The 12,648-nt window shown below is 40.8% G+C and overlaps 1 long non-coding RNA gene across 2 annotated transcripts in view; it reads right to left on the reverse strand.

The window, feature by feature from the left end:
- The window catches only part of LOC102242069, an 86,511-nt gene extending 73,869 nt beyond the window's left edge, over positions 1–12,642 (reverse strand). For both annotated transcript variants that reach the window (XR_001363248.1, XR_001363249.1), the window contains exons 1-2: positions 12,437–12,642; positions 10,972–11,064 (exon numbers count right to left, since the gene is read on the reverse strand). This is a non-coding gene — a long non-coding RNA (uncharacterized LOC102242069). The remainder of the gene's footprint in view (positions 1–10,971; positions 11,065–12,436) is intronic.
- Positions 12,643–12,648: the final 6 nt, after the last annotated feature.

A 12,648-nucleotide genomic window follows, 5' to 3' on the forward strand; every position in this document is an offset into this window, starting at 1 on the left:
GCCACAACCTCCCTATCGACCCTGCCTTGAGTGTGACAGAGGGCAGCGCCCCAACCCCCCAATTGGCCCTACCCTGAGCGTGACTGGGGTGGCATCGCAACCTCCCGATCCGCCCTGCTCTGTGCATGACAGGGGGCGGCGCCCCAACTCCCCAATCGGCCCTGCTCTGAGCCCGACCAGGGGCTGCGGGGCAGGCACCTAGGGATTGGACCTGCCCTCTGCCACCCGGGAGCGGGCCTAAGCTAGCAGGTCGTTATCTCCCGAGGGGTCCCAGACTGTGAGAGGGCACAAGTGGGGCTGAGGGACACCCCCCCCACCAGTGCACAAATTTTTGTGCACCGGGCCTCTAGTCCTATATAATAAAAGCCTAATATGCTAAGTGTCCAACCATTTGTTCAACCATTCAACCAGCTATGACACCCACTGACTACCAGGGGGCAGACACTCCAACTGGTAGGTTAGCCTGCTGCTGGAGTCTGGTCAATTGGGACTGGGTGAGATGGGCCAGACACGCCCTGGAGCCCTCCCACAGCCCCTCCCTGGCCCCAGTTGTGCACCAGTGGGGTACTCGACCTGGCCTGCACCTTCTCACAATCTGGGACCCCTCAGGGTATGTCGGAGACCTGGTTTCACTCAATCCCCGCAGGCAAGGCCGAGGGACCCCACCAGTGCACAAATCCATGCACTGGGCCTCTAGTGTAAGATAAAAATAATTCTGGAGATAGATGATGATGCACAATGTGAATGTATTTAACGCCACTGAACTGTACACTTAAAATGGTTAAGATGGTAAAATTTATATTATGTGTATTTTATCACCTTTAAACTTTTTTTTAAACACAGTCAGAGGAAAAAAGACATGCTGTGTATAATGGAGAAAAGGTAAGGATTATGGCAGATTTCTTGTTGGAAATAATGCAAGCTAGAAGGTAGTGGAGCACCATCTTTAAAATACCAAAGAAAAAAGAAAAGAGAGAGAGCTCTTAATCTCAAGTCCTATAACCTGAGAAAATATTTTTCAAAAATGAAGGCAGACTTTATCAAACATATAAAAGCTGAAACAAATCTTCAGATTCTTACAACAAGAAATGTTAAGGGAGAACATATTTGCCAATGATACATCTGGTAAAGGGTTAATATCCAAAATATACAAGGAACTCGTACAACTTAATAAAAGACAAACAATCCAATTTAAAAATGGGCAAAGGACTTAGACACTTCTCCAAAGTGGACATACAGATGGCCAAGAGACATATGAAAAAATGCTCAAAATCACTAATCATCAGAGAGAAACATATTAAAAGGTCAATAGGGTATCACCTCACACCTGTCAGAATGGCTAGCACCAACAAATCAACAAATGACAAGTGCTGGCAAGGATGTGGAGAAAAGGGGACCCTAGAACACTGCTGGTGGGAATGCAGACTAATGCCACCACTATGGAAAACAGTATGGAATTTCCTCAAAACATTAAATATGAAACTGCCATTTGACCTAGTGATCCCACTTCTAGGAATATATCCTAAGAAACCTGAAACACCAATCAGAAAGAATATATGCACCCCTACGTTCATAGCAGTGCAACTTACAATAGCTAAGATCTAGAAAAAGCCAAGTGCCCATCAGTGAATGAGTGGATTAAAAAAGCTGTGGTACATTTACACCATGGAATAATATGCAGTAAAAAAGAAGGATCTCTTACCCTTTGAGACAGCATGGAGGGACCTGGAGAATATTATGCTAAGTGAGATAAGCCAATCAGAGAAAGGCAAGTATCATATGACCTCCCTCATATGTAGAATCCAATGAATAAAATAAATTGATGAGTAAAAGAGATCCAGAGACATAGAAGCATGGAACAGACTGTCAAATCTCAGAGGGAAGGCAGGGGTGGGTGGGAAGAGATCAACCAAAGAATTTGTATGCATATATGCACAACCCATGAGCACAGACAATAGTGTGGTGAAGGCCTGGGGTGGGGGCAGGGGTGGGCTGGAAGGTGTCAACAGGGGGAAAAGGGGGACATATGTAATACTTTCAACAATAAAGATTTAAAAAACAAACAAGAAATGTTAAAGGAAATCCTTCAGACAGAAGGAAAACAATACCAGATGGAAGTCTGGATCTTCACAAAGAAGTGAAAAGCACCAGAAATGGTAACTCTATAAATAAGTACATGTCAGTCTCCTAAAGGATAACTTACTGTTTAACTAAAATGACAACAATGTTGTGTGGGATTTATAGCATATGTGAAAGTAAAATATAACAACAATAGCATAAAACTCTGGTGGGGAAATGGGAGTATACTATTGTGAAATGTTTGTATGAGATGTGAAGTGGTATAATATCACTTAGTGGTAGACCATGGTGAATTAAAAATGTGTATTATGAATCCTACAGCAAACACGAAACTAATAAAACGAAGAGTTATAGCTAATAAGCCAAGCAAGGGGGTAAATGGAACCATAAAATCTCAAGAAGTGAAAAGATAGATAAAAAGAGAAAAAAGGGAACAAAAAGCATATAGAAGAAATAGAAAGTAAATAGTAAGATGATAAATTTAAATCTGGTTGCGCATCATCCCATACACCAATAGGTCACCAATTCAATTCCCAGTCAAGGCACGTGACCCGGTTACCGACTTGATCCCCAGTAGGGGGTGTGCAGGAGGCAGCCCAACAGTGATTCTCTCTCATCATTGACATTTCTATTTCTCCCTTTCTCTTCCTCTCTGAAATCAGTAAAAATATTTTTTAATCAATAAAAACATTTAAAAATTTTTAATAACCATATCAATAGTCTCATTAAATGTGAATGGTTTAAATAAACCAATTAAAAGGTAGATATTTTCAGGATGGCTATAAAAGCAAAATGTATGCTGCCTTAAAAAATACATTTTAGCCCTGGTCAGGGTTGCTCAGTGGTTAGAGCATCAGCCCATGCATCAGCTGCAGGTTTGATCTCTACCCCCTGTTGGGTGCTTGCTCTCTCTCTCTCTCCCCTCCCCCCAACCCTCCCTCTCTTCCACTCTCTTTAAAAAGATTTGGAAACAGCCTAAGTGCCCATCAGCAGATAAGTGGATTTAAAAACTATGGTACATCTACACAATGGAATACTACACTGCTATAAAAAAGAAGGAACTTTTACCATTTGCAACAGCATGGATGGACCTGGAGAACATTATGCTAAGTGAAATAAGCCAGTCAGAGAAAGATAAATATCACATGATCTCACTCATTTGTGGAATATAATGAACAACATAAACTGATGAACAAAAACAGATCCAGAGACAGAGAAACACCGAACAGACTGTCAAACCTCAGAGGGAAGGCTGGGGTGGCGGGAGGGGGTAAGAGATCAACCAAGGACTTGTATGCATGCATATTAGCATAACCAATGGACATGGACACTGGGGCGGTGGGGGCTTGTCCTGGGGGGTGGGAGTGGTCAGGAAGGGGTCAATGGGGGGAAAAGGAGACATATGTAATACTTTAAACAATTTTTAAAAACTCAATGGAGCCCAGCTGGTGTGGCTCAGTGGTTGGGTATCCACCTATGATCCAGGAGGTCACGGTCAATTCCTAGTCAGGGCATGGTTGTGTGCTCGATCCCCAGTGTGGAGCCATGCAGGAAGCTGCTGATCAATGATTCTCTCTCATCACTGATGTTTCTATCTCTCTCTCCCTCTCCCTTCCTCTCTGAAATCAATAAAAATATTTTCCATTGATTTTTTAAAAAATATATATTCTCAGGTGATGATTAACAATAACAACAACAAAAATACATTTAAAATATAAATGCACAAATATAGGTTAAAAGTAAATATATAGAAAAAGGTATACCATGCTAATACTAATCAATTGTTGGAGTAGCTATATTTATATCATACAAAATTTCATAGATTTAAGAGAAAGGAATATTACCAGGATAAAGGAAGTCATTTCATAATGATAAACTCATCAAGAAGTCAAAAGAATTTTAAATGTTTAACCTAAGAACAGATAGAACAGATTCAAGCTGCATGAAACAAAAAATTACAGAACTCAAGGAGGAGAGAGCAACAAATCCACAATTATAGCCAAAGATTTCAATATCCTCTCTCAGTAATTGGTAGAATAAGTCAACAGAAAATTAGAAAGGATTTTTTAAAGATTTAATAATACTAGCAACTAATCTGACCTTATTGACATATATAGAACACTTCATCCAACAACAGCAGAATACACATTCTTTTCAAATAACACATTTCCCTATCACAATAGAATTAAATTAGAAATCAACAAAAGGAAGGTCTTTTTAAAACTCCCCAAATATCAGGAAACTAAAGAATACCCTTTTAAGTAACCTGTGAATCAAAAAATAAGTCAAAAGTATTTTGAACTGAATGAAAATAAAAACATATCCAAAGGTGTGATATGCTGGTACAGTAGTACATGAAGGAAAATTTACAGCACTAGATGCCTTTATTAAAAAAGAATGGTCTCAAATCAATGGCCTCAGTGTCCACCTTAAAAAAAACAACTAAAAATATAAAGGCAAATTAAAGCTAAAGTAGAAAAAAGTAAATGACCAAGGTCAGAGCAGAAATCAATGAAATAGAAAACAGAAAAGTACTAGAGAAAAATCAATGGAACTAGAAGGTGGTCCCAGGGAAGATCAGTAAAATTGAAGAACCTTTATTAAAAGACAAATCAGAAAAATGAAGAGAGGACACAATTACCAATATCAGGAATGAGGGAGGTGATGTCACTATAGAGTCTGCAAATATGAAATGGATAATAAGGCAGTAATAGTATGAAAAACTTCCATATCAATAAATTCAACAACTTAGGTGAAACAATTTCCCTGAAAGATACAAACTATAAAAACTCACTTAGAATAAATTGATAACCTGATTAGTCCTATATCTATAGAAGAGCTTGAATTAATAATGAAAACCTTTTTAAAAAAAATAAGTTTTTATTGATTTTTTTTGAGGGAGGGGGAGAGGGAGGGAGGGAGGGAGAGAGAGAGAGAGAGAGAGAGAGACAGAGACAGAGAGAGAGAGAGAGAGAGAAAGGAGGAGAGAGATAGAAACATCAATGAGAGAAAAACATTGATTGGCTGCCACCTGCACAGCCCTAGTGTGCAAAAACGCCCTATTGGGTATTTTTATCTGAATGGAACTAGTGGTTTTTATTTGAGATAAGCTGAGGTTTGGCTGTAGTGTTTATACTTTCTCTAAATATTTCCCTTGTGCTATTTTTAAGATAACATAGGATTAAATAGTGCTCGCTAATATATCATGACAACTGGCAAACACAAGCCCACAACCCGGGCATGTGCCCTGAGCAGGAATCCAACCAGCAACCTCTTGGTGCCTGGGATAAGGCTCAACCAACTGAGTCACACCAGCAGGGCAATGGTGAAAACCTTTCACAAGGAAGATCCCAGGCCCAAATGGCTTCCCTGGAGAATTCTACCCATCAGTTAAGGAAGAAATAACACCAATTCTACAGAGATTCTTCTAGAAAACGAAAAAGGAGAGAATTCTTCCCAACTTATTCAATGATGCCAATATTACCCTGATACCAAAGCCAGACAAAGACATTACTAGAAAAGAAAATTACTGACCAATATCCTTCATGAGCATGCAAAATTACTAACATTTAGAAAAATGGATCCAACAATATATAAAACAGATAACACATCCTGACCAAGTGGAGTTTGTCCAAGAAATGTAGGGATGATTTAACATTTGAAAAATCAATGTAATTTACCTTAAACTAAGAAATTAAAAAACCATGATCATCTCAATTGACATAGAAAAAGCATTTAACAAAATATGACATTTATTTCATAAGCCTAAATGTAAAATCTAAAATTATAAAACTTCCAGAGAAAAACATAGGAAAAAACCTTTGTGACTTTCCGTTAGGCAAAGCTATCTTAGGTATAACAAGAGTGATGCATGAAGGAATAAATAAATAGGATTTTATCAAAATTTAAAACTTCTGCTCTAAAAACAAAACAAAACACAAAAAAAACACCATTAAGAGTCACAAACCGGGAGAAAATATTTGAAAATCATTTATCTGATGAAGGATTTGTACCCAGAATACATGGAGAACTTTGAAAACTCAATAATAAGAAAACAACCCAATAAAAATGCATAAAGGATTCGAACAGACACTTCTCTAAAGAAGAGAGATAAATTGTAAATAAACACACACAAAAATACTCAACATCATTAGTCATTTAAAAAATGCAAATTAAAACCAAAATGAGATACCACTGCATACCTGTTACATGGCTAAATAAGAAGATGGACCGTAGCCAAGTATTGGCAAGATGTAGAGGAACTGGAACTCTCCTCTAAAGCTGGTGGGAATACAAAATGGCACCACCACTTTGGGAAACAATTTGTCAGTTTCTTTAAAAGAAAAAGGGAGGATCCGGGCATTTCACTCCTATGTATTTACCCAAGAGGAATAAAAGCCGTTTAATGTCCTTTCAAAGGTTTGTACGTGAATGTTCAGAGCTCTACTTGTAATCGCCTAAAACAGGAAACAACTCAAATGTCCACACCACTCCGTGATGACAAGGAATGAATTCTTGCTACACAATAATGTACAATATGGATGAATCTCGAAATAATTATGCTGAGTGAAAGAAGCCAAAAACAAACCAAAAAAAAACCCCACCATATTGTTTAATCCCATTTACATAAAATTCTAGGATATGCAAACTAACATGAAGTGACAGAGAGCAGAATGGTGGTTTTGTGAGGGTGGGAAAGAAGAATTACAAAAGGCATGAAAAAAAAACACAAATAAATCAAACAACCCATTCAAAAGAAAGAAGCCACCCTGGATTCCACAAGCACTTTACCTGAATGGAACTAGTGGCTTTTTTTTGAGACTAGAGGCCCGATGCACAAAATTCGTGCAAGAGTAGGCCTCCCTTCCCCTGGCTGCTGGCACCGGCTTCCCTCGCAGCCCGGGCTTCGTCAGGAAGGACATCTGGTCTAATTACCATATTACACTTTTATTATTATAGATAAGCTGAGGTCTGGCTGTAGTGTGCACACTTTCTCTAAATATTTTCCCTTGTGTTATTTTTAAGATAACACAGGATTAAATAGTGCTCACTAATATATTGTGACAACTGGCAAGCACACAGAGGTAAACGTGAGAGAAAGCCATTCACACTTCCAGGGCACCTTGCTGACACCCAACAAGCAGCTACAGAGGCAGAAAGCGTCGCAAGAAACACAGTGACAGCTTTGTAAGAACCCCGAAATGGCACACAACAACAAAATGTTTCTGGAACTCTTATTCATGTTTCCATATAAGAAATTCTAAGATGTCTATGCCGTAACCGGTTTGGCTCAGTGGATAGAGCGTCGGCCTGTGGACTGAAAGGTCCCAGGTTCGATCCCGGTCAATGGCATGTACCTTGGTTGCGGGCACATCCCCAGTGGGAGGTGTGCAGGAGGCAGCTGATCGATGTTTCTAACTCTCTGTCCCTCTCCCTTCCTCTCTGTAAAAAATCAATAAAATATATTTTAAAAAAAATCCTAAGATGTCTATGAAAGGAACATGTTGCATCTCGTGTTAAACATTTTTACATCCGAGTTTCACATGTACATTTACCATGTAATAGCACTGAAGCCACGTCACAGGGGAAATGTGGACGGTATGTTCTCTATAAATCCATTTATCCGCACATTTGCTCCCATTCCTTCCACCCATTTATCTTTTTCAAGTTGCCACGCACAAACCTGGGAATAACCACCACCCATGCCAAACGGTGGGAATATGGTAACTGGTGTCTGATCATGGGAAATGGCACTTTTAAATATTCACTTTCCACTTTATAATACATATTTATTTCTTTTTTAAATATGTTTTTATTTATTTTGGATAGAGAGATAGAAACATCAATGAGAAACATCATTAACCATGTATATGCTACTTTAACTCCTAGATTTTAAAAGAGAGAACGCAATGTATGTGGAATAGGGACCACTGGCAAGCATTAATTCATCAAAGCTCTGCACTGGTTTAAAAAAAATTGCAATCCATTAGGTCAAGTGTCCTTTATGAAACAAATAATCTTAACATAGAAGGCCTAGCTAAAGGTCACTATCAATCTGTCTGCCAAAATGACTTCCTGGTTAATATGTGTAAAGACTGAGTTTTTGAAATATCATATAATAGTAATAAGTCTACAGGAAAAGAAATGATTCTTTGCTGTACTGAGAAACACACACCATGTGTATCATCCATGTATGAGTTGTTGGTGCCACTTTATAGAAAGTAGTAACAGGTGAAGGAACCAATCTGGGACATTCACATATTGTTTCTTACAAGCTCATAATACTGAAAACAACACAAGAAATCTGTTCAGTTTGGTCTCTACCCATTCGGTAGACCTGAGCCACGCCGTCGCACTAAATGGGTGGCTCATTGTCGCTGCCTCCCCCAACCAACTCCACACAAAGTTAAAAAGGAGAGACTCAAGCAAGAGCAAGTGTCACTCCTGTTGCCCAGTGACACTGATGGCTGCTTCAATTACTAGCAAGCAGGTATTTGCAGGACCGTTTTCTCAAGGCTGCTAAAATGCAAGAGAAAAGTTATCTTGGGAAAGCAATGACCCTGATGTCTATGCTAAAGGACCCTCACATGTGTGCAAAGATGCAAGAGCAGCTGTGTTCATGATAAAGAGAAGTCAGGCCCAGCTGGCATGGCTCAGTGGTTGAGCATCGACCTAGGAACCAGGAGGTCATGGTTCGATTCCCAGTCAGGCCATGTGCCTGGGTTGCGGGCTTAATCCCCAGTTTGGGCCCTGCAGGAGGCAACCGATCAATGAGTCTCTCTCATCATTAATGTTTCTATCTCTCCCTCCCTCTCCCTTCCTCTCTGAAATCAATAGAAATATTTTTTAAAAAGAAAAATCAGAAACAACCTAGGTAGTCAGCAATAGGGGATTTTGTAAAAACTCTGCTACTTCACCCACTGGACTAGAACGCAGCAGTTAAAAGGAATAGGGAATCATAGGGCTGGACCTTCCGATGCTTTGTAGACTTAAAAAAAAAAAAAAGCCTGCCTGATGTTGGCTCGATGGTTGAGCATCAACCCATGTACCAGGAGGTCAGGGTTCAGTTCCTCGTCAGGGCATATGCCTGGGTCGTGGGCTCACTCCCCAGCAAGGGGTGTGCAGGAGGCGTGTTGATGTATCTCTCTCATTGATGTTTCTATTTCTCTCTCCTCTTCCTCTCCTTTCTTCTCTCTCTAAAATCAATAAAAACATATTTTTTTTAAAGACATCAAAAAACATGTACAATATAATACCATTTGTGGGGAGAAATATCTCACCCAAGACACTACATTCCCTTTGTATAAACATGTATCAACAGAAAAGCAAAGAAAAATAAATGGAAAAATCCAAAATAAACCGATAATATGGTCACTTTGAAAAGGAGGGAGGAGTAGGGGGAAGTGAGAGCTGGGAGAATAGGAATGCTCTGCTAAATGCAGATCCAATAATAAGAGAAACAGCAGTTTTATTCTCTGTCACTGTCTACTGCTTTTTATATACATAAGATAACTGTCAACTCTGCCTGCCAATTTGTATCTCAGATCTGGTTGACCTTTTAAAGTTTATCTGAAAATACAAAAGGGAAAAAAGAAAGAACTAAAAACTGCATTATTCCTAGCTGCCAACTTGATCTCATTCTGGCTCCAGAATGAGCCAATGAGAGCACACTTTCCAAAGTTGAAGGTTCTGAGATTGAGTTGTTGAGGAGATACCGGGCATTCTGTACAACTGTCATTTTTCTGCAGGAAAATTTACTTTTCATCTTAACATTTTATGTACAGTCGGCATGATCTGTTAAGAGTGTTAAAACAATCATTAAATCTCTTTCTAAGCGGAGAGACCTTTGCTTCTTCTGAATTTTGTCACAGTAGTTACACAGGCTACATGTCTTGCTTCACACCTTACCTTGGGGAGTCCTGCGGGGGGCCCACATGATTCCTACATGTGACAGGGATCGGGGCTTGGATAGAGAGCCAAGGGAGGCGAACACAGTTACCACGAATATTCCAGCTACTCTCCCATTGAAAACAGGGGAAACTCACATAATGAAATGCTAAAGAAATGAATTGATAATTCAAGACTCATTGGCACCAGCAACAAACAACTGAAATATTAATGGACAGGAGGACTCAGCAGAGTTAAGACAGCAACTTTCCCAATGCAATCCCAATCTATAGATTCAGTGCAATCCCAATCTATAGATTCAGTGCAATCCCAATCAAAATCCCAGCCGGCATTTCATAGAACTGATGAGCTGATTCTAAGAATTATACAGAAATGCAAAGGACTAGAACAGGCAAAACAATTTTATAAAAGAAGGACAAAGTTGGAAGATTTACAATACTTGATTTCAGTACTCCCCATAAAATACAATAGTCAAGACTATGTGATAATTGGCATAAAAACGGGCATACACATCAATGGAAACCAACACAAACTCCAGAAACACATCACACGTAAACAGTCAACTGAATTTTAACAAATGTACCACAGCAATTCCATGAGAAGAGGACAATCATTGCAATAAATGGTGCTGGATATCCGTATGGGGAAAATTTAACAGCAAGCCCTACTTCACACCACACACAAAAGTTAACTCAAAACAGATCGCAGATCAAAACATAAAAGCTAAAATAATCAAAATTCTAGGAGAAAACCTTCGTGACCTAGGTAGACAGAGATTTCTTAGAAAGGACACAAAAAGCCCAAGAGGAAAACAGTGATAAATTGGACTTCATCAAAATTTAAAACTTCAGCAGTTTGAAAGAAACCATTAAGAAGAAAACAAATAGGCAAGCCACAGAGAAGGAGAAAAATATTCACAATACATCTGACAAAAGCCTTGTATCCAGAATATCCAACAAACTGCAATACTTTTTAGGGACCTACCCTGTGCAAGCATCACTCTAAGACGCTGGAGTCAAGACATGCAGCTCCTCCATCCAGGTGTCCAAGATCTGTGGCCTCGCAGGGCTCCTTACCCTGTAAGATAAGTAGGGTCAGAACTCCCAGCACCTGTGCTCTCTACTTTAGGACTCACAGAGAGTTAGAGAATGAGCCTCCCTCAGGGCCCCCCAGACCCTGCATACCTTCGGCATCCCACCTGCCCATCCAGGTGCAACTGCACCTTTATCATTCAGCTCCCTCCATCCCCTCAGAAGACAAAGCTGATAAAAGTGCCTGTTAGACTCGCATTTCACCTGCCAGTTAGTTCTGGGTTCAGCTCATGCAATGTTCTCTCGTTTGCTAATTTCTTTTCACTTTTTATAAGCCCCTGTCACTTCTGCGCAATCATTTCAACAGTGCGGTGAACACCAAAGAAAGGAGGGGACAGTAGAACCAATTTTATCAACTAGTCAGAAGCAGCGCTCAGTAACGCATATTTTAAATAGTAGTATTTCTTCTTTTTCATTAGAGAGCTGCAGTGAGGTTTGCATGCTGATCTCAATCACCCCAGGTGCAGTGTCTCAGGGCTCCTGTCTGAGGGTAAATGTCAGGGCCTTCCCCACTCAACTGCCCAAACCTTGACATTTAAAGCAACTTGGTGAGCACAACTTCCTGGTATTTTTAAGTTTCCTGTTTGCCGACATAGCTGCCTGGTGGGCTGTGGACGTTTTTAACGTCTCCCTATACCCTACCAGCATCACTGGTGCCAGGCGGCCAAGACACATGCAGCAGAATGCTCTGTGCAGCAAAAAAGCTGCGGACAACCCAAGGCCTAACTCCCAGAAACTGATTAAATCAACTGTGATAAAGCCACTCACTAGAAAACCATGCAGCTACCAAAGAGCATAAAGGTAACGTGCTCATGCACAGTATATTACAGTATATACTGCTACTAGTATGTGTATAATTTACTATACAATATTGTATTATTCACATTAACGAATAGAATGGAATTATATTTCATAATATATGCTATGATTTATTGTGATTATATTGTATTATGCACTACAAGCCATTGTATGTTAACACATCAGACATTAATTCATGAAAAATCAGAGTGCAGAGAACTGTAAAATCATCCCATTTGGCTAAAAATAAAGGGGCACGTTTGAATACATAAACAGAAACATGCTTGGGACTCAGCCTGTCGCGCGCACAGCGTGGCCTGGAGGCCTTGTGGGAACCCAAGTTGCTGGGCTGCAGGTCCGGGCGAGCGGGAGAAAGCGCGCTTCTAACGAGCCGCCAGGTGATGCTGCGGGTCCCCGGGCCACACAGGCAACCGGGGGGTAGGGGAGTTTGGGCTTTCAATTTCAGAAGCTTTCGTTCCATTAGCAACACGGCAGCGCGCCTGCTCGGTGCAGGGCAGCCGCGGACGGACCGGGGGTCGTAGTAAGAACTGCCACCATACCTCCGCCTCCGGGGTGCCTCGCCCTGGCGGGGAAACTGAGGCTCCGAGGCCGGTCGTCCGAGGTCGCGGAGAGACTGCCAGAGCTGGGTTTCGAACCCCAGGCTCTGAGACGCCGGCGAGCGGGAGTCCCGCCTGCTCCCGGGTTCCAGACACGCCTCCGGACCAGGCCGTGGGGTCTCCGGAGACACAGCCCCGGGCGTGCGGGGGAGGGG

This window comes from Myotis brandtii, unplaced genomic scaffold (assembly GCF_000412655.1).
Source record: "Myotis brandtii unplaced genomic scaffold, ASM41265v1 scaffold363, whole genome shotgun sequence".
Lineage (NCBI taxonomy): Eukaryota > Metazoa > Chordata > Mammalia > Chiroptera > Vespertilionidae > Myotis > Myotis brandtii.